Source organism: Dermacentor silvarum, chromosome 4 (genome assembly GCF_013339745.2).
Source record: "Dermacentor silvarum isolate Dsil-2018 chromosome 4, BIME_Dsil_1.4, whole genome shotgun sequence".
Classification (NCBI taxonomy): domain Eukaryota; kingdom Metazoa; phylum Arthropoda; class Arachnida; order Ixodida; family Ixodidae; genus Dermacentor; species Dermacentor silvarum.
Window position 1 is genome coordinate 185,678,088 of NC_051157.2, and position 22,865 is coordinate 185,700,952.

The following is a 22,865-nucleotide window of genomic DNA, read 5'->3' on the forward strand; positions in this document are numbered from 1 at the left end:
AACAGAGAGTAAAAATGAAGCGATTGCTATTTCATGTGAGCTGTCTCAAAGAAAAAATGCAGAAAAACATCACCTTTATAATCTACTTCATAAGTTGCACGCTTTCGAAAGTCAGGAGCCAGGGTTGTATAGCGACGAGATAAATACAGTTCGAGCACAAATACAGAAATATGAGACGGAAGCGTACAGAGGAGCAGTGGGGCGTTCACGCACAACTCGTTTCACAGATGAGGAGCCCACAAAAAGGGCTCTTGGTGATGAAAAGCGATACGCGCTTTCCAAGCAAATATTACAAATTCAATCTGGTGGTTCCATATATACGGAAACGTCGCAGATAATCACCATATTTGAAGATCACTATAAAAATCTTTTCACTGCAGTTACGCTTCAGCAGGGTTACGAAGAAAAAGCTGATCAATTTATTTCTCTTATGCCACAATTACAAGAAGATGATCGAGTAAGCGTTGACAAGCCAATAAATCGAGAAGAAATTAAGCTTGCAGTTGAAGTTCTGCAGAAAAACAAAACACCTGGCCCTGATGGCCTTAGTGCCGAGTTTTATGTAAAATTTCAGGAATTCCGGTTTCCTTTCTTGAGCGGCTTTTCAAAGACGCCTATAAACACGGTGAGCTTCCTCCGTCTTTCTATCAGGGCTATATACGACCCTAATCCCAAAGAGCACTGATAATGAAGTATTAAATAGTGTAAACGGATATAGGCCGATATCATTACGTAACGTCGATTATAAAATATTTACAAAAGTACTTAGAAATAGGTTGCAGACAATCATTGCTAAATTAGTAGGTGACCATCAAACATGTGGAATTCGAGGACGATCTATGCAAACAAATATTCATATCGCACGTTCAGTCCTTGAGTGCTTAGAAGGTAGCATGGATCAAGTAGCTCTTCTTCAGATTGACCTCGCCAAAGCTTCAGCACAGTTTTTTGTTCCGATTACTATACGACATCTGCAGTTAGGTGATGCATTGTATATTGGTATAGCACTTTGTTATAAAGAGTGCACTACAAAGTTAATTGTGAACCGTACCCTCTCAGATGTAAAACAGGTACAGTCATCCGTCCGTCAGCGTTGTCTGCTCTCGCCTTTACTTTTCGCAATATTCTTGGAACCTCTTTGCTTAAGCGTGCTTTATAACTCAAGCATGAAAGGATACAGGTATGCAGATGAAGAAATTAAAGTTCTAGCTTATGCGGATGACATTGCCTTCTTTTGCGTTGATAAGCCCAGTATTACTGAGACAATAAACACTACCTTGCGTTTCTGTGAAATGGCAGGAGCTAGTAGTATAAAGGTAGGGAGTTTTGGCTAGGCATGTGGGCTCTAACTCCCTCTGTGTTCTCGAATATTCATTGGAATCAGTCTTCGCTGCGATATCTTGGTGTCCCTATCGATAACTTCCGTAATAGTGGACCTCATTGGACATCCGCGATAACCACTATCCGTCGAAAGGTGACAACTTGGCAGGGACGTGGCTTATCCATTTTCGCAAGAGCTAAGGCGTGCAATATATTCCTTGCTTCTAATCTTCTTTATGTTCTACAGGTCTTGCACTGCTCTCGCATCCATGCTCAGGCATTCCACAGAATATTTGCATGTTTTATTTGGCAGTCATCATGGGAAGCCACGAGAAGGGATAATCTTTTTCTTCCACTTGAGAAGGGAGGTCTCAGTCTTGTGCATTTGTTTGTGAGACAATTGGTCACGCGATTAATTTACCTTAAAAATGTCGGTCATCCTTTCCTCCTTGCAGTTAATAGAACACGTCTTGCTTCACACCTCCCTTTTCTTTTTGTCACGACAAACTCTGCTCAAGAACTGCCGTTATGGGGCTTCCTAAAATAACTCGTGGACACTATTTCATTTTTAAAAACCAGATTCACGTTAGAATATACATTTAGCGTTGATCGAAGATCTCTAAATATTGCACTTGTAAATAACTTTTTCCCTGCACCTATGTATCGAAAGCAGTATCTGTCTCTATTTGGTCAAGATGTTTTTTGCCGTGTTCGTCGAATGTGTATAACGCCAGCAGCGAAAACATTTTTCTTTAAGCTGCACACTTCCACCATGCCAGTTAAAACATGGCTTCATAAGAAAGGATTCTATGTACCGTGGAATACAAATTGTAGACTTTGTAGCCAACCCGAGACAATATAACATTGCTTTATTCTTTGTCGTGATGCATTTTATTTTTGGGACATTTTGCAAAGAACTATCAAAAAAGAATTTCCTCTCACACCTTACGGTATCCGCTTCCTTCCTGTCAAAAAGACAATCAGTAATGCACCATCTGATTTGTTTATGTTATTAGGACTGTATTAACTATGGAGAAGCCGAATGATCGACAGACATGCCGAGCCACCCCGCTCGACAAGGTCTGTCTTTCGAGAAGAGGCTGCTCAAGTGCGGAGTGTCGTTGCAACCTTTGACCCCGTTCCTGAATGGATTTCGTGTCTGGACGCTTGTGTTTGTTTACCCGATTTTTTAACTTTCATTGGACTGCCTAGCGTGTGTGAATTTGTTTTTCATCTGTGTATATATGTAACGGAACTAATTTTAGCATATAATTACTAATATTTCCATGCAATACAGAAAATAAAAGTGGCTGTATAGACTAGTGCTTACGACGTTCGCATTGGGACCGGGGGTACGCGGGTTCGAATCCCGCCTTGGCAATAAAGTTTATTCTTTTGTTTCTTGGTACGCACCAAGAATTACGGCTGGCTTAAACAGCTTCGCTGTTAATATTCCCTTCGTATAGAATAGGGGATGCGCGTTCGGTCTGCATTATTCTTTTTATGTTTCTCTCACTGCTTGGAAAAGAAACCATCGAAAACGTAACACATCGCTAACAGCTCCAAGTGATATTGAGCAAATGTGCTCGGAATTGCCATTTTAACACTCAGGATTCACGGTCACTCGGGCATACTAAGGCTCACAGAGTCAACCACTTATACTGTACGAAGAATGCGGTCAGGTGTTATTCAGACGGATACATGCTGATGGAATCGGCTGTGGAAACCCAATCAGACTCGGTAGGCTGGGTTTTGCAAGAGACCTCACAGGACATAGAGTTACTGCCTAAAGCAATTATGTTTGATTAAGAGTAATATCTCCCAAGTCAGTTCAGTGACAAGTATACCGAAGAGACGGTGGCGTTCCCTTGTTGAGAAATAAATGCATGGCACTGGTGATTGGAGTTCAGTACGAGCACCATGCCAGAGTAACATCGCGATAGATGCGGCCGCCTACCGAATACTATAAACACCACTGAAGTTCCAGTGCCACTTGCCCCTTTCTACGACCTACCAACCACAGTTATACGACCCTACGAATGCGGAAGCAATGCTCAAGGTTGGTCTGTGTTTTAACGCCACTGTCCACAGTTCTGTAGCTGTTCTCACTTCGTGCCTCTCCAGGCGGGCGAATTCATCCACCGTGTGGCGTGTATGAATTCTCATTGACATGGCGAAATTTTAAGTTCGCTGAAATGGGATATGGTTTTGTCAGAAGAAAGCACCTCAAAGATGTACACCTCGATGGCGCAACATACAGCGCCAATTGAACGGGCCCCACCTGTTCATCCGGGGGATTCGGCTTCACCAGACGCATATGGTGTGTGTACGCTTCAGATACGAGGGAAGTCGGTGGCGAGCAGATCTATAGACAATTTCAGAGGCCATGAAATTCAAGGTGATGGCTCTCAGAAAACAATAAACGTAGCTCCCTTGCTTCACTTACGAATGCCTATCTGCTTGAATTTCTGTCACCAATAAACGTATTTCATATTTTTGACAGCTAATTTATTGCTACCCTATAAAACTACATGGTGAGTTCAGAAATTCCCGTTTTAACGCCGCTTTTTTTTTCTTACCGGCAATGCATTACGGCGTAAAGTAGTGTTCAAGCGCCCGTATTGCTGTTATAGAGATTCTTGGTTCGTATCCAGCGATTTTTTTTATTTATGATGCCGAAGTGTTCCAGCGTAATGTTACGAGATGTTGAGGACATCGCGTGATTCTGAGCTCATAAATTTCTAGCGCCGATTAAAGAAAAAGAACAGTCATACCACATATACCTCACCGAAAAACACATATTCCCAGGCAGAACACAGAGTCTTCAAAACGTCGTATTAATGGATTCAACGTCTAAAACAGATTTTTGACGAAAATCGACGCTTTAAAAACATCGCAGGCGCGACAGCTTGAAAACGATGGGTGAATACGTCTTGGAAACGTTTTCATAAGACTATTCGTATCTGTTCAATTACCTAGCGTACCGGGTTTTCGACAGCGCCGTTTTTGGCGGGAGAATTCGTCATTTATCCAACCTTACGCAAGGTGGCGATACTGTCGTCTCATCGGTCACATGACCGCGGTGTACATGTTGAAGCTTGTGGCTGCGGCTGCCGGCTTCCGCGTGAAACCGGCCTGTGCATAGTTGCGTAATTGCGCTTGGTTTGGGCTGTCATGTGGTTCTGCCTGTTTTCGGTTGTGCTGTTCTTTGTCATTGTGATGAGTGAAAGAAAACGATGACGAAAAAGTGCGCGCGTGTTCTTTCGCGATTTGGCCACGCATGTGAGTGATCTCGCCGAATCAGCGATGGCCCAGTGGTATTGGGCCACGTATGCCGAGCACGTGGCGAAATGCTTCGTGGCGAGACACGCGTCTAGTCAGCGGGAGACGGAAGACAGCAGGCCGACGTGTCGGATGCCGACAATCAAGGCTCTAAGGAACGCGGCCGTCCCTGGAGCTGCCGCCCGACCGTTTCCCTTCGCCAAGGCGTTCGCCAGCGCGAGTACTGCAGCTCGGAGCGTGGCTTGGCCTACTGTGCTACCACTTGCCGCGAGCATTGCGGATCGCGGGCAAGGAGTCTCCTTGGTAAGTTGTTCGTCGGAGCACCGTTCGTGGCCTAGCTAATGGCCGCATAAGCACCGAGCACTGCGGCTCGCGCGCAAGCTGTCCGCTGGGCAGGCTGACCGTTCCTGCAACGTGCACTGCGGCTCGGATGCAGACTGACCGATAAGCGCCAGTGAGCGGTCGTCTCCAGTTCAGTCCGGTTCGGTCGCTCCGCATCGTCTCCAACATCGAGGCGTGTCCGACGTCGTCACGTCATCGCCGCTCACTTCGGCAAGCCCTCGTCTCATGTACACCGTACCGTGAGCTCTGTTGACTGTTTCTTTCTATGACTCCTATCAACCCTAACTGTTCTATCCTTGTATGTTTGTCGTGTCATGGGACGTAAGGTTCTGTGTGGTTGTAGTTAGATTTTATAGTTTTCGTAAATGTAGTTTGGTTTTAGTTTTCATAAAGGTAGCTTGGATTTTCCCATGACGAGTTCAACTGCTTTTCTTGCGTCCTTTTGCTCATTGCGCGGCACGACATACAAGTGTGACGAATGTCCTCGTGATTTCCTTTACACTCATGCAAGTATTGCAGTGCTGTGCTGTCTTATTCGTCAATGCGTGTGCAGTGAATTGTTTGTATGGTTTTATTTTTTGAGCAGCTTAGTTTTGCATTAAAGAGCTCTGAGTGGAGGGCACTAATTTGCTCTTCAATCTGATTCTCATGTCGCTTTGTGAGGAGCCTTTTCAGTGATGTTGCATTTAAGGCGTTAAGCTTAGTATGAGGTTGAAGGTCAGAAGAAATGTTGCTTTTGTGTGCCTGACATCGGGATCCGCCGTCAGGAGTGAAACTATCAAGTTTGGAAGGATGCGAAGAAAGGCGGGTATTGCTGTCTCTGCGCAAGTTGCCTATATCCTCTAGACAGCATGTGATCGCGGTATTTCAGTTTCCCGTTTCGCAAGAATGTTGCAGACAAGAGAGAACTGACATACAGGCTGTTTGTTAATGATTCATTACGGGTATGGTAGCGCAAAAGATGAGGTCAACTGCCCGTCCTATTACCTTGCCTTGTGCTACAGCGCACCCATAAAATATTGCGCCCCAGACCGTGCTGTTATCGCTTGCGATTCAGGTTTTCTCGATTGTGTTTTGCCCGTCATATCTTACGTTATTGGTATTTCATGGTCTTTAGAGGAACTTCGTTTCCAATGTGACACGGGCAAATTAGATTTTATTAGGCACCTCGGCATGGTTGCGATACATTGCGCTGCTTATTGGAGCTTTCTTATAGTTTTTCTAGTTCGCGAATGGATACCGCATATGGGATACGTAACTCGCTAGTGGATACTGCATATGTGAATCGTGAATGCCCTTGTCGTAAAATATCCTGTTACTCCAGGTAGTCACGATCCTTTGCAGTTTGTGACTGGTGTCGGACTCCACGCTGCGCGGCCTTCGTGGCATTTAGTCGGCCGTCTGCCGAGTTCGTGCGTGTGCCAGTGCACGCACGGTGCTTCAGAAGGGCTCGCGCGGTTCTTTCAATTTGTGCGCTCTTCGTGCACTTCGCGCAACAGGGCATGCCGCGGTTCTTGGTCCTTGTGCAACTAACTTTCTTAGCGTACATCAGACAGAGCATAGGAGCCTCTATTTAGGCATGTCAGCGCACTAAGTAAGTTGAAGGGTAAAAGTACATAGCATTTGCTGCTTAGAGTCCACGTGATGGGTTATTTACACAGCCATTTTAACCATGGCAGTGCGGAATGAATTCGTGCATGATTAGTTGCATAAATTTGTCCCTGCGGGGAGGTCTAAGTACAAAATACGGTTACAGGGCAACAGTGTACCAATAACCTCTGAAGTATCGGACGAATGAATTGTGACTGAATGTGGTGTTTTGATTGGTAGTGAGCAGTTGACAGATTACTTAAAGCGTGATAATGCTTTGAGCACATAGCGGCTTTAATTATTCTTGCTCCCTTGGAATGTGCCAACTGATCGTTCTGATTCAGTCCACTGGCATCAACACAGTGGCCACTGGTGAAAGTGCAGGAGAACACATGAACATACATTGGGAGATCTTCCCTCATCTGCTTTAAAGGGCGTTCTCCAAATCGCTTAAGAAATGCCAGCAATCACACTGCTAGCACAGGAAGGGCGAGTGAACGCAATTTAATACGGTTTTACATAAGCTGTCGTTAATTTCACTTGAAATGCTTGGTAAATTTAATGTAGAATCTACATATGTGATTTCATTGAGCAGCCTCTTCAAAACAATTCCTGCAATAATTTTTATAGTTCCCCTCATTATGTTTGTTTTTATGATCCGGATACAGTGTTGTAGTTGCATATTTTGTGTACATATCACTTTCATAAGTCATAATGAAATTTAGTATGTCTTTAACATTGTAGCTTACTTGTGCTGTTATGTTTCATTACAAGCTGCAAAATTTGAAAGAATGTGTAGGCCTCCCCGCTTATCTAGCAAGCACACCTAGAGGGAAGTCTTCAGTGCTACACCTCAGTGCTACCTCTGGTGCTACGAAGTGAAGAGGAAATGCACATACATGGTATCCCAGCTAACTTTACCCAGAATTTTAAAATATGTCAATGCATTCTAACGCGACGAAACCCATGTTGCTTACGATTGTATGATGTAAGTCACAATTTTTGTACTCCGCTTAATTGCATAATTAGTTAAGAATAATGAACCAACTTCTGAAGCAACGAAGTTAGGAAAGAAGAGTGGTTTGCAAAACGTCTAAATAAACAGTTTCTAAGTTTCTATTAAGTATTAGTATTTTCCCGCTTACTGCAGATGCCCTCAAAATACAAAAAAATACCATGTGACATGCCCCCTTGTGCGTCGTGATTGCAGTGCCCCCAAACGTTGCGCGTACAAACGAATATAGCATTTAGCAGAGTGTTGCCGCTTAAAAGGTGACAGGGCACCGACGCAGGCGTTGGCTGCACGATTTACGCCAGCAACCGTTATCGCTTGCGCTGCAATAACGCTTGCCCTGTCGCGTTTTAAGCGGCAGCACACCCTGCTAAATGTTATGTTCGTTTGTACGAGGAACGTTTGGTAGCACTGCAATCACGGCGCGCAAGCGAGCATGTCACGTGGTATTTTTTCAATTTTATTTCGCAGGCATCTGTAGTAAGAGAAAAAAAACTAATTCTTAATAAATAGACAGTTAGAAACTGCTTAATCGGACGGTTTGTAGACCTCTCTACAACTTAATAATTGAATTTTGTTTGCTTCGTTGTTATTTAATATCAGCTAATTATGCAATTGATCCGAATACAAAAGATAGTGTGATTTACTGCAAACAAGAGTCCGCAACATGCATTTAGTCGCGTCGTATTAGGGTTCAGCGGCCTATTTTTAACTCTGGCTAAAGTTAGCTGGGACACCCTGTATATGCCAGCGATAGTATGTGGGCAAGCCTTTGTGCTGGAGCCAGTGAATTTGCATTCAAAACATTTCAACTACCAGCGTAGTGCAGGATACGTGTCCATTTCGACAAAATGGAGCACTAGTGCAAACAATAGTCCGCAACATGCATTTAGTCGCGTCGTATTAGTGTTCAGCGGCCTATTTTTAACTCTGGCTAAAGTTAGCTGGGACACCCTGTATACGCCAGCCATAGTATGTGGGCAAGCCTTTCAGCTGGAGCCAGTGAATTTAAATTCAAAACATTTCAACTACCAGCATAGTGCAGGATACGTGTCCATTTCGACAAAACTGAGCACTAGTGCAAATATCGGGGCGTACTTGTCCAGGGCAACAAGTGTGTCTACATTAAAACATTTCAAGTACCAGCATGTACGACAGTTCCATTGCAAGAGGCACTGAATAATGTTAAGTGGTGCGCTCCCAAGCTGTTCATCAATGGAATTCTGCCTTGACTGTGTGCCAAATACTTCTGGATGTGACAGTTCGGATTCTATCAGTCATCGTCATCTTCCTCGGCCGCCTTTTATATATGGCGCACTCGGGCGCGTGTGTCTCGTGCTTCGTGCTGCGAGCTGCGAGGTTATAAAAAAAGGGAGGGTTAAATAAAAGCTTCTTCTGCTCCTGCCATCGGTCCGAACGGTTATCAGATCTTCCGCTCGCTGACACACATTGTTGTAGTGGACCTAACCTTGGTCGCTTTAACGTGGTGACCCGGACGTGATCGTACGGCGAGCACCCCGTCATGGACTGTGCCACAAACGAGAGACCAACGACCAGCGCAGAGGGCCTCGCTACGTTGGAGATTCACCTGCCGTCCTTTTGACCACAAAATCCTGCAATCTGATTTACTCAGGTGGAGGCCATATTCGACCCTCGGCACATTACCTCGCAGCGCGCGTGGTTTCTCCATGCTGTCTCTGTACCCTCTACAGACAGAGGTGGTTGAGGAGTTTCAAGAAGTTGTGGACTCGTCCCACGACACCACACCCTACTACCACTTCAAATCGACGATGCAGGATCGTAAGTCCGTGTCTGCACGCAGGCAACTTCAGCTGCTTCTAAACCAACAAGAGCTCGTCGGGCGTCGGAACTTCTATGTCGTATATATGCGGCGGCTTCTGAGTGACTAGGCGGGACACAAACAGGCCGCTGCTGCGTGAACTGTTCCTTCAGCGCCTGCCGCAGAATCGCGTGGTCGCCTTGGCTGCCACATAAGAAGACATATCCCTCGACAATCATGCCGAGCAGGCCAACTGCATCGCTGACAATTCAGCAAGAGGTGCTGTAGCAACAACGACAGTTCCGCTGTAGCACCTCGAAGATCGGCAGTCCCGCTTTCAGTAAAAGACCTGAGTACCGTTCGGACCGATGGCAGAAGCCGAAGAATCTCTCTTGTTCTTCATTTTTTTAACTGTGCAGCACTAGACACGCACCGGAGTTCGCCGTATACAATCTGACAGGGGAACAGCGCGAAAAGACTAAGGACGAGAAGGGGAACACGCATCAGCTCTGGTGTGCGTTCCTGTTTTTGTCCTTCGTCTTTTCGAGGTGTTCCTCTGTCGAGTATGTACCGACTAGCCCAAGCCTCTAGTTTCACTTAACTTGAGCCAAACTTCAAAAATGCGCAAAGGCTACGTATAGCTGGACAGAAGCAAGGTAATGTTTGCCGTCGCTTAGAGATACTCAGATTATATTTTGCATTCCGCCTAAATATATAATTGGTCTTCATTAATTAATGAACTTCTCAGTAAAAGTTAAGTGTCAATCAGATAAGTCTCAAAATACACGCAAACAGTTCTGAGTGTGTTCTGGGGGCTTCTATCACATTCGGAAAAACGCTTTTAAGTAGCACGTATTGAGCAACAGAAAGCTGTATCAGGAGGTTTTCATGTTGCTCAGAATTTTCTCATTGACACTTTTCTAATTATAATAATCGAGAAGTTGAATAATAATGAAGACTAATTATCTAATTAGGTGGAATTCAAAAAATAATCTGAGTATCTCCAAGCGGCGACAAACATTGCCTTGGTTCTGTCCAGCTACGTGGCATTTGCATATTTAAAGTTTGGGCCAAGTTACCTCAAACACCCTGTATAAAAAGCGGCTGAGAAAGATTACGACGGCTGCTAGAGGGCGAACTGGTAAAGCGTTTGCTCGGGGTTACTTGTGCAAAAGCTTCTTGTCATTCAGAGCGCTTCTATTTTATTTAGGAAACAGGAGATGTGTGTAAAGTGTAACATGGCAGTGTACAAACGTATTAACTGGTTTCAAGATGATTCATTGCGACGTTATGCTTGTTTTTTTTTCAGAGTGGTACATATGTGCCTCTTGTAGAATACTTTTCGTATAAACCAAGAATTCCTTCCTTGGTTACTTGAGTGAAGCTTTTAGTGCAATAGTTTTAATTTCCAGGTTTATATAAGTTTGTTATTATACATCCATGCCTCGTGTACTAGAATGCTAAGATTATTTTATTTATGTAGCATTACTCAGTCTCATTGTACACTGCAATACAATGGTGCACACTTGTGACACTGATTTTCCCGTTTGAGTATTCTACACTATTTTTACTTGATTGTTGCTTTTTGGTTTTATGGTTCTTTTAATTTACACCGTTACATTATTTGACGTATCCCAAAGGCAGTATTGTTTATTTGAACCTGTTCCCAGTGTTTGTTTTTGATACTATGCGGCGTTATTCCTTTTTGTGTTCTTTTCAAGCTTCCAGATTACTGGTAACATTGCTTGTAGGCAGCTACCATGTGTATAAATCTCACATTTCTCAGTCTGCGTCTTGCAGGTGCTGTGACATCAATCTCTACATAACACTAGTCTGTTCATCTGACTGCATGGGCTGTTTACTTTGCTAAATAAGAAACTTTACGAATTTTGTTTGTATATTGTAGTCATTGTTTATCAGTTTCTACTTCATTAAGAATTGAATCTGCGAACTGTATTCATTGTTGTGGTACTTTTAATTCAATTTACTTTGTATTTCTTATAAATTTAGCTGAAATCTTGCACTTTTTCAATAAACTTTTGCTTCGTCGTACTGTCCTCATTCCAGGCGGACTTGGCGCAAAAGGCCTGGCCTGGATGCTCGTCCAGACGCGCCCATTTTTTGTTAGCGGGATTTCATTCCAATTTTGGTTGTAAACATCGTTGCTGCATACCAAAGACTGTATTCGAGATTCATTTTCGCGGACATGTTCATTTTCATGTGATTTGGTAGAGGATGCGTCGGCAAAATGTATTTTTGTGCCTATTTACTTGTTTACATGACTTTACGAATGCTGTCACTTTTCTGCCTTGTATTGCTGGGCTGTGGGGCCCGTCAAGCTGCGTTTATATCGCAGCTTTTTTTCCCGCATTCCACACCACACATTGCATCTTTGCTTCATGTATGAATATAAAAAAATGTAAACATTGAAACACTGCGGTGAAATAAACTTCAACTTCAACTTCAATAGGCAACAGTGCTTGGTAGTGCACCAGTAGCTCTTTCGCACTCGACACCGACGCTTCGACTCATCTGGAACCCCTGAAAATTAGCTTCAGATTATCGTAAACCTTCCAAGACCATTTCTAGAGCAGCTTTTTGATAACGTCTTAAAATGTTCAGAAATTGCATATGAATAGCTTTGGCAAAGAGCTTATTTGTTTCTTTCCCAATCCTATTTCTAGACGAGCTTTTCGAATACGTCTTTAAGGCATGTTATAGATCGTCTCAGAAAATTAATTAAGCCGGACATTAGCCGATATATACGACGCTTTACCGACGACGTTGCCTCACTGATGTTTTCTTTGAACCATTTTTATGGTCTTGGATAAACGCTACGGAAAACGTTATGTGTCTCTTTTGTGCTACCTGGGTTTTGGTCGCTTCCTATATTCACATATTATTTGGCATGTGCGCAGTACAATGGCGCCTCGAAGCAGCCCTTCCATTCACCCTCAAGCATGGAACGAACGACTACTGTGTGGTTTTATTTTTGTAAATAATTTATTAAATTATTTATTTGTTTCTTTACTTGTTTATTTATTTATATTTTATATGGTACTGGCGGCCATGTGGCATATGAGTGCGTGAAAACCATATTTGTAAAGAAGCTGTATAAGCGACCTGTGGAATTTATTTTCCATAATTAACCGTTTGAATTATGTGGTTAGACCTGCCAGTATTCCGACACCCTAAAGCACTTTCTCTTTTGTGGCCTTTGTCCTTGGTCACAGGCACAGAAAGTGACGAGGATGCGCGGCTGACGCGGGTGCAAAATACGTTGGGATGCTTCTCAGTATCTTCTGATTCTAGGCCGTAGGGCCAGCACCTGTTGTTTTCATGCATACGCGTAACTGTGTGCCTAATAATTGACTTATCTGAAGTGTGATTAGAAACACTAGAACAAGGTTCAAGAAGGAGTCAACGTTTCGATAAGTGGACTTGTCTTGCTCATTTCCGTTCTTGTGTTTGTCATTGTCTTCAATTTCCATCTCCCACATTCGCTGTGTTTTCCCTGGTTAACTGAAGTGTGCAGCATATCAACAACTGTTGCGTCAGTGATCACGATGATTCATAATAATCTTGCGTTTTTGTCTGCTCGGTGAATGTTCTTGTGCCTGCAATTTTTTTTTATCCGGCCGAAACCCGTGAAGGCATTCTGTATACATTGCCTAACATCACATGTCTGATGTGCGGGGTCAATCTGCAAGGACAAGCTTGATTGTGGTCAAACATTTGAAGCACATTGCTTAAACGCAGGTAATCGTGTCTTGGGCTTTAGCCACTTCAAAATGTGCGTGTTGACCACAACAAACATGGCCAGCAGCGCGTCGTGGAAACCACACGGTCGTGACGTTGGCCTCCTACAGCCTCTTTCTATTTTGCCGATCTATAATCGCCGCAGCTGACACGTTCTCAGATGACTGCACCTAAATACCTCGTTTTCAAAATACCCATGAACTCCGTAATGCATCCGCCGATTTTTGCCGAAGCGAGCGTTTCATACAAGAGGAAACCTAAACGTAATTCTCTCTCCAACCGCACGCTCTGGTTCACACAGAGACCCCGGTTGATTAAGATGAGCAGGCTTTCGAAGTAATTACACTTCGTATCAACAGATTTGCCACGATAAATGCCAGTGCGGTGTTGGCGCAGAAACCGCGAGTACACTGTACAGCCTAATTTACAGCAATATTTGGTTGCCCTTTGCCCCGTCACTTTACCTGCAGTTTCAGCCTCCCCAGCTGATTACCGTAGCACGCCTCCTTTCCTCGTCCATTTGGCTGCATTTATGTGCGGCCCGACGTTGTTTTATTAACCCGACACTTATTCTTGTAATCTATTCAAGGTCGCGGTTTGCTGCCGCACAGATTTCGGGCTCAATTAGATTTTGTTATGTTCGCGTTTTGTCGTTTCTCCGCTTAACCTTGGTTCCTCTCTGAGTGCCCTCATATGTTTCGCCACAAAGGAAATAAATGTGTAAGTAGCAAGTCAGCGCTGTGTATGTCGACCTTCGTTGTCCATTTCTCACGCACTGTTTGTAGCCTATCCTTCAACTGGTCTGTCCTCGTTGGCTCCTGTTCCGGCTTCATTAGATCCCGTGATACCATCTATGAGGCTCTTATACGACAAACCCTCGTAGGTGCTACACGTATCAAAGATTGTAGGGTGTTAGTAGCCGAATGTTGTTGCAGATTCTCGTGCCAGCTACATAAGACGAGAAATTCCAATGGTCTGATGTTTTACAGCTTATGCCGCATACCGTACGTACGATAAACACTACAATGAAGTAAACGCCGACGTTGTGACGGCAAAACACCATAAACTGTTGAATGACTGATACTTAGCACCACATTGCTCCCAAGATGTCACAGTTGCGCGAATAAATACGGTGCCGCCAATGTGCATGACAAATCGAAGAGCAAGACGTGCTTACCAAACAATGCAGGGAAGTGCCACCACTTAAATACATTAGTGACATTTATCAGTCATAACAGAGACATTTATTAGCCATAACAGACTGCTATTAAGCAATTAGAAGACCAATACATTGCCGCGCCAAGCATTTCCGAATACCGAGGTTATGGCGATAACATTGTAGCTTTGATGCTAACATTCTTTTAGGCTGACTCTACCTTCCAGCTAAACATTAGCAGTGTGACACTTCTGCTCACAGAAGCTTTATCACTATTATGAATTGTATCATGGTAGACTTCTTCAATTGGCTAGCAGTTACATAGCTTTCGGCCTGAAACAGTGAAAGATAAAAGAGAACGCATGACCCAGACTATTGCGAAGAGCGTCACAATGGGACAAAATAAGGATTCGCCCGACACGGGTGCTGATAACGCGAACAATCACTATGCCTAACAGGTACTGGTGAGCTAGTTGGTACTATTATGACTTAGTTACCAGCACTTTGTGTGTGCCCTCATTTTTTGTCGTTGTCCGACAATATAGCAGTCCGCCGCATATCACTATATATGATGCCAAATACACGCCGTGTTGACGCTCGGATGACTCCAACCAGGAGTCGGCCGACGCTATAGGGAAGACGCAGAAGGCAAAGTGGAGAAGTGAAGGCTAAAATCACTTAGCCCAGCACGGCTTTCCGCAACTAGTCGTAGGTGCTGGCGGGTAATATTCGCGACAAATGCAGACGTCGGTATTATCCACATTAGCGCGTTACGTATGACAAAAGAGAAGCTTCCTCTGTGTGGTAGCTCATGGAAGCACAAATCGGTATACTACCGAGCTAATCGATATGCCCGTAGAAACGAATGCAGCCTCTTCGACACGTCTAGGTAATATGACAAAATTCATATATAGCAGAGGTTCGGCCGGAAAAGATCCTCTCAGGAACCCGGAAAAAGGCCGCGCAAGCTTTCCTGAATCACTTTAAACTACAGCAATCATGATGGTGAAAATTCCATTCAAGGAAACAACGCCTGCATACTAAATTGAGATAATGAACAACGTAGCCCTAAAGCAACTCAGTGGTCGTACCACGCGAGTTTCGACATCACGCCACGGCGAGAAGACTGCGTCATCTCCGACCGAGCCATTCTTCATAGACCTACAGGAATCGACCGCGCTGTCAGCGCTGTCGCAATGGAAGATAAGACAGCGGTAAAAGCGACTGTTAATTCTCCGCCCTATGGCCGTGAGCACTATGCAAAGTAAAAAAAAAAAAAAAAACGTTGGTGTGAAGCGAGAACACCGCTTTCACGCGGGATCAGGCCATCTGTATAAGCAGAAAGATCGTCTGATATGTCGTCATCGACGGTGCAGTGCTCTCTACACGTGCTTCAAATGTTAAAGAGGCTGTGGCCAAGGTCACATTTGCACGGAAACAGAACGATGGCTCCTTTTATTTCTGACATTTCTGATCAATAGCTTAGAAACATGTCCCGTTTAGCATGAGAAAAGAAGCCCCAAGGGATGAAGACAGCATCATGTGTGTTCACTCCAAAAATAAGGTTTTGTGGATAAATCAGAAGGTACAGTGGTTGCACGTACAGCAAAATTTCCTCAATTGGACCAAGTTCCCATTCGTACCCCTTTTTCTTGCTGCTCACCAGAACTTTTTATCACATACCTTCAGCGGAAATCTGCACGGATTTTAGTAGCAACTCTGCTACACTGCAACATTCTAGAAAGGCAGCCCATTTTGTAGCCCTTCAAAACATATCTGACTTTTCATTAGGTGTATTCTGGGGAAATCCATACGGATTTTCAGTAAGCACACTCCTACACTGCAGAAACTAGAAAGACGGCCCATTTCTACCCCCTGTAAAAGTAAAGTACACGAGGCGACCTAAATAGATTTCTTTAGCATTCTTGCATTATTGCATTGATGATGACAGCACGTTTTGGCTCGGCGCTATTTATTTACCTGATTTACCAGCTGTAGTTAGGCACTTATTTAAGAGAGGAAAAATTAACCTCAAGGTATGTTGGTGTGCATAGAGCTCAATGAAGTGTTTATTTCTGGTACTCTGACCTTTCGTGGCATAATCTGTGTGCAGTCTCACGGACAGCTGAAAATTCTACAGCCAATAAATAAACTTGGCGAACACCACATTTAACTTGACCCTTAGCTCTGACAGAGAAATGCACATGACTAATAGCTTAACAAGCAAACAATCAGCGTGCTATTGATGGAGCCTTAAAAAATCTAATTGATACCGTATTGGCACTGTAACCATCACCGAAACGTGGAATTGAATTATTCATTTTTTTCTTTGGGAAATTTGTTAGGAGCAATAGAATAATTTTAAACGGCGTAGAAATCAAGCTACAAATTTTTACTGAGTTATTAATTGACCAACCGACTGACCGATCGGCTATGTAACCCGTTAATTGAATTGTTCCTTGCTGGAGTTTAAGGTGTAAAAGCAACACATCTACTATAAGACGCCGTAGTCCTTGCTCGAGATTTGACAACGTGGGGTACCGACGTGGATTAACCTGCACCCAAAGTACGCTACCAACAACCATGCACCCCGATATCATAGAGTGGCAGAGCGTTCGCCTGCTATGCGGGAAGATCTGGGATTGACTCCCGGTGTAGCCACAGAGACATTTGTTGAAGCGAAGATTTCGGGGCACTTCAGCAGGCTTTCTACAGGAACGACTGTATGGCTGAGAAAGCTGTGCAGATCCCGGATACTTGGTAATCAAAGAAGGGCCAATCCCGCTGACAATAGTCGAAGGTGGTGAGTTTTCGAGCCCATCCTGATTTTACGATTTTACGAATGTTACGTCAAGCATTGCGAAAAATTCTGTTGGCGAAAAATATTTCGCTCGTCGGTCTCTGAACATCAAGTTGGAGATTTTTATAAGGGGAAAGGGTGCAAAGACCAAATTCATACAGGTAACTTCCTAAATGAAACGAAATCTGCAGCAGCACAGTCGCTAAAAGAGTTACCATGATACCAAAATCAATGGGGCTTTGCATGACAGTCTCAGATATTCCAACATTGCTGCAGGTGCTGAGCCTAAGGTTTAGCTATCTATGTTAAAGTGCTTACGTATCCCGCAAGAGGCGTGTGCTCAGTCCTCGAGACAAGCTTTAAATAAATGCGTGCTACCACCCTCTGCTTTCGTGCCATTGGCCGATTGTCTTGGGTAATATACTATGCCCCGCATCGGAAGGGGCGGGACTTTTCTCTTACGAATTGTAGAAGAGCACAATTTTGCTCCAGTTGGTGATGAATATCTGAATATTGGCCTCGAGGGCCAGCGACCGGCGCTGCCATCACTGTGAAGTAGAAAGTTACATTACATGACTCGCGTTGGCACCTTCTCCACCTTTGCTGCCTTTGCCACAGTAAATGCAGCTGTCTGGCTCTGCGATTGAAGACTTGATTGTACGGTTTCAGGTAACGTGTTTCATTACAAAGGCCGCAATTCACTTGCCCACTCTTACAGCATGGTTTACTGCGCGGTGTCGCAACGACGAACGTATTCTGCCGAGCCCGGCGTGAGTTTTCACACGTACCCCAAAACGAAGCGGCAGCGAGATGCTTGGCTGATGAAGTCACTAAAAATGTATCAATATGATAATCGTAAGAGTCCAGCAAGCAATGCACACACGTCTTGAAGAGCGCTCGCTTGATATGACATCAGTCAAAATACCCTGCGCCGAAATGCATGCGACTTACATGCACGCACACGGCGGAAGCGCGGATTGAGGAGATAAAAATATAAGCAGCGTCATTTCTAAGTAACATAATCGACCGATAATTAATAATCATGATGGAACGAGCGCTACTAAAACGGAGACTTAGCAAGAACACAGGACAAAGATCTGTTCTTGCTAGTCTCCGTTTTAGTAGCGCTTTTTCCATCATGAACGTTTACCAACACGCTCAACTGACCGCTATGTTAAATCATGTCCCCCGATTATTCTGTCGAAATTGGCAAGCCGCACTCCCCGAACGTTACTATACTGTTATTTGAAGAGGTCATTAGTACTGTTATTGCGGTAAAAGTACTCAAAACGGCTTTATTAAAGACCATGCGAACTGAATGGCCAATATGAAAGCATAAGGTTGCTCGCTCGCTAAATGTCATCCCTTCCCTACACACCAGACTTGGATGTAGGCACTAGGCTGTTTTGCAGCGAAGACACCACACATACGACACTTGAAACATACAAGCACTCGGAATTAACCGTGGCTGAACCGCTGGAGATGCCGAACTCTCAAGCAGCCAGTATCGCATGATGTCGCTTTCAACGTCACGGAGAGATTTCAGCAGATGGAGCCATGGTTGTCTTCGAGGCCAATACGGCGAATCGTCATAAACGGGAAAAGGAAAGACTAGACATACAGGAAACGCTGTACTAACAACTCTGAATGTTTATAGGAAATTTTTTCTTCAGCAAGAAAATGAGAGCCTGCATCGAAGACACTCCGAAACCGGCAACAAAAGGAGCAGGCGCAAAAAAACGAGTCGAGGCGACAAAATTTGCATAAATCTCGTGCACTATGTCATCATGAAACGTCATAATGGGGAAGCCAGTGTACGCTGTCAACGGCGCACAACAGTCACAAGAGGCATAACAAACAAAACATGTTGTTCGATTTGTCCGCCTTCCTTCGTCCCGTGTATCGCGCATTACCACAGTCGAATTATGAACTATACTAGCGTAAGGTTCTTGTGAATAGGGATCCTGGTGTTGCTGAATATCTTTCCCGCCTCGCTGACTGAATGGTTCCGCTAAAGCTTCGATACACACAACTCCTAGAGCGCAGCACCCTTACCACAGAAAACGTCTATGCTCTGGCCCAAAACACGCTTGATATATTCAACACCTTGTCACATCTCGCTAAAACTTCTAAGGCGAGGTAGCCGCACAACATTATCATCAGCCTATATTTATGTCCACTGCAGGAGGAAGGCGTCTCCCTGCGATCTCCAATTACCCTGTCTTGCGCTAGCAGATTCCAACTTGCGGCTGCAAATTTCCTAACTTCATCGTCCCTCCTAGTTTTCGGCCGTCCTCGACTGCACTTCCCTTCTTTTGACACCCATTCTGTAACTCTAATTGTCAACCTGTAATCCATCCTATGCATTACGTGGCCTACGCAGCTCCATTTTTTCCCTTTTATTATTAGTTTGAAAGTTTGAAAGTTTATTTAACATAAGTAAACCATACAATTAGAAAGTACACACTTTTGAGACCCAACAAATTTGTTAAAGGGTCCCTATCATTTGTGAAAGGGTCCCTAGAATATCGGCTATCCCCGTTTGCTCTCTGATCCACACCGATCTCTTCCTGTCTCTTAACGTTAGGCATAACATTTTATTGTGATAGCAATTATATGGACACCCAATGCGAATTTCTGCCGTCGGTGTCGCCGCGAGGTTCCGTATAACATCAACGGTGATGAAATCGTCGCCGCGTGCCGTATGCTGTATGTGCGAGTGGAAGCACGCTAGGAACGCGCGCTTTCACTGGTAGCGAACGCACGGCGGAGAGCAAACGCGCGTTCTGCACCGTGCTCCCTGAAGGACTGCAGAATTAAGCGTCTCTTTCCTCCTTTACAATCACCATATATATAGAGCAAACGCGGCTTCTTTCATCGGGCGATAGGCCGTGGGGGGATGGGAGGGAGGGAGGGGAGGCGACGTTTAGCTGCGGCACCAAATGCGTATTTATATAAAAACGTTGCGAGGCGAGAAGGTGGTAAAGACTTCCGACGCTGCTCGACGAGTTTCCCGTTCTGATTTCGTCGAAAACCTCCGACGCGCCCCCAGAGGCACCGGCAACAGTCACCAAAGCCGCGCACGTTCGGTGCGAACGCGGGCAAAACGCCGACGGCGTCGACAACTGTTGGGACGCTGCGGAGCGTTTGGAGCGAGCGGACGTACTTCGCGTCGGCTCCGTCGATGAGGCCAATTTTGGGATGACCATTCGACCCCAGCCCGTCCAAAACGGTACGATCGGTTTCGGCTTGACACCCGGAGCACGTAGAGCCCAAATTTTGGTGAGTCCGCCCGTTTTTGCGGATTTTACGCCTGTTTTGCGCCGGACAAAGTGGCGAGCCAGCTAGGCCTAACCGGCCAGCTAGGCTTAGCGACGGCTTCGGCCGCATCGGACCGCGCCGGTGGCCCCGCTTCGTGCGAAATGTCGGCGTCGGGTCACTCAGCCATGGATACGAGTCCGGCCCGGGACCAGCAGCCCATTTTGGACCGCAGCTCGGGACGCATGGTGGTTGCCGTCCCCGGAACGCCGATCGACGAGACCCCAGAAAACATCGCCGGTTGGGTGGTCGCCACTCAGCGAGGCAAGAAGGCCACTCTGAACAACGCCGAGAGTCCGCAGCAAGTTTCGGCACCCCAGCCCGGTAAGAAGGCAGCCCAGCCAACCCGGGCCCAGATTATCAAGAAAGTCAACGCGAACTTCGCGAAGACGGCACGCATGCCTCACGTGCCACGTGACGAATGCAAGGTCAGGCCCCGCGGGGGACTGCTGGTGGGCAAGATTATGATGCCGGAGCTCGTGCAGGCGATTGCGGGTGCGGCGAGAATAAGTCTCGAAGACATACAGAGGGACACGATCTGCTCCAAACGTTGCACAAAACATTATCGTGATCAGCACGCCGGAAGGCGAGAGAGTCAGCCGCTACGCGGCCATCCATGCACTCATGATTGGAAATCAAGCATACGAAGTGTGCGCTTACGCGGCGGCACCCGAAAATACGGTGAAGGGCGTAATCGGAGGCATCCCGCTCAGCGAAACGCCTGAAATGATCCGAGCGAAAGTTGTAAATATCTACAACGGTACGGCGCTCGAAGCGCACCGGATCGGAAACTCGCACGCAGTGATCGTGCTCTTTAAGGGGGACAAAGTCCCGTCCTACGTTAAATACTGCGGCGCGCTAATAAGGTGTCGGCTATACCGCCAACACAAAGAAGTGTGCAGAACATGCGGGCAGGTCGGCCACCGGAGAGACGTGTGCCCCCGACCGAATGTGGTGGTTTGCTTCGCCTGCGGGAAGGCAAACCCCGGCGAAAATCACGAGCAGGATTGCAAACCTCGCTGCAAACTGTGCGGAGGCTCGCATCCCACCGGCACAGGGAAACTGTGCGAACAAGTTCAAGACGCCATTCTTGCTTCGGAAGCGCGAACACGAGCGCAAGATGGCGGCGGAAAAGGCGGGAAAGTCTGGCCAGAGCAAGGCCAGATTTTCTAGAAAAGACGAATTCCCCTACCTCTCCCCGAGCAAACAAGAGGGGCGGCGCAAGAGCCGCAGCAAGAGCCGAGGGCGGTCCCCAAGCCGCGGACGCTCGGAGAGTCGCGATAGGCGGCGCAGTCGCTCACGTGACGGCCGGAAGTTGTGGTCAGATATCGCCAGAGGCGGAGCCAAGGGCGAAAAAGACGCGAAGGAGCGCCAGCGCTCGCGCACGCCGGCGAGAAAGCCGCAGAACAACTCGCTTGCATCCAAAATGATGCAGCTCGAGAGCACGATTAAGCTGTTGCAGGAGACGGTGAAGCAACAACAGGAGACTATGAAACAGCAGAAGGAGCTGATTGCAAGATTCACTTCGCAACAGCACGGAAACCAATCAGATACGCCATGGAGTGTGGGAACGGCGCAGCAGACGGCATCGTTCACCCCGCTGGGGACGCCGGTCATGCCACCGCCACCACCATCGCCGCAATCGTTGGAACAAGGCAAGACCCCTTGCCAGAAGAAGGCCCGCCGTAGCTCGGTGATCGAGTCGGACGAGGACGAACACCTGAACATGAACACCGGGGACGACGAGACCGAATCCATCTCATCGATCTCGACACTTCACTCTAGGGACACGGATACCCAAGGCGGCCTTAACTACGGGGCCCGGTTCAAACACATCAACGCGCGCCTAAACAGGCAAGACAAGTGCACAAAAGAGATCTCACAGAAGGTCGACAACGTGGCGTCAGCCATGAAGAATTTCAAAAACGACGTCAAGGCAGACTTTGCAAAGCTCGAAGCCCGAGAGGAGGCCCGCATCAACACGGGCTTCGAGGAAATGAAACATTTCATGGTCCAACTACTGCAGGAGGAGATGGGGAAACTCGGCCACGGCAGCCACACGTCACCCGGAGCCTCGCCCAGCCATGGATAAGGCCGCCAACAACGCCAAGCTCAGAGTGTGGCACTGGAACGCCAACGGCCTCCGGTGCCGCAAGGCCCTACTACAACAACAAGTACAATCCATGGCCGCGCCTCCTGACGTGATCATGATTCAAGAGACACATATGGAAGAGACCCCGAAACTCCCGGGTTACCACGTTCACACATCACCCCCCAGCGCGCGCACCAGCAACACGGGCGCGGCACAGGGAGTCTGCACCTTTGTACGCAAGGGCATCACCCTCATCAAGCTCGACCGCTTCCTCGATGGCAACACGGCCCTGGAGTTGTGCGCGACCGAAGTCGTGGTCGGTAAGAAGACGCAAGAGTCCGTTTGTCTGATGAACGCCTACAGCAACCAGCAGCACCGCAGCGAGCGGTTCCGGACGCTGTTCCAGAAAGCCAG

General features: G+C 46.2%; 1 pseudogene; it reads left to right on the forward strand.

The window, feature by feature from the left end:
* Nucleotides 1-1,336: 1,336 nt before the first annotated feature.
* Nucleotides 1,337-21,811, forward strand: LOC119449108 (uncharacterized; annotated as a pseudogene).
* The last annotated feature ends 1,054 nt before the right edge of the window (nucleotides 21,812-22,865 follow it).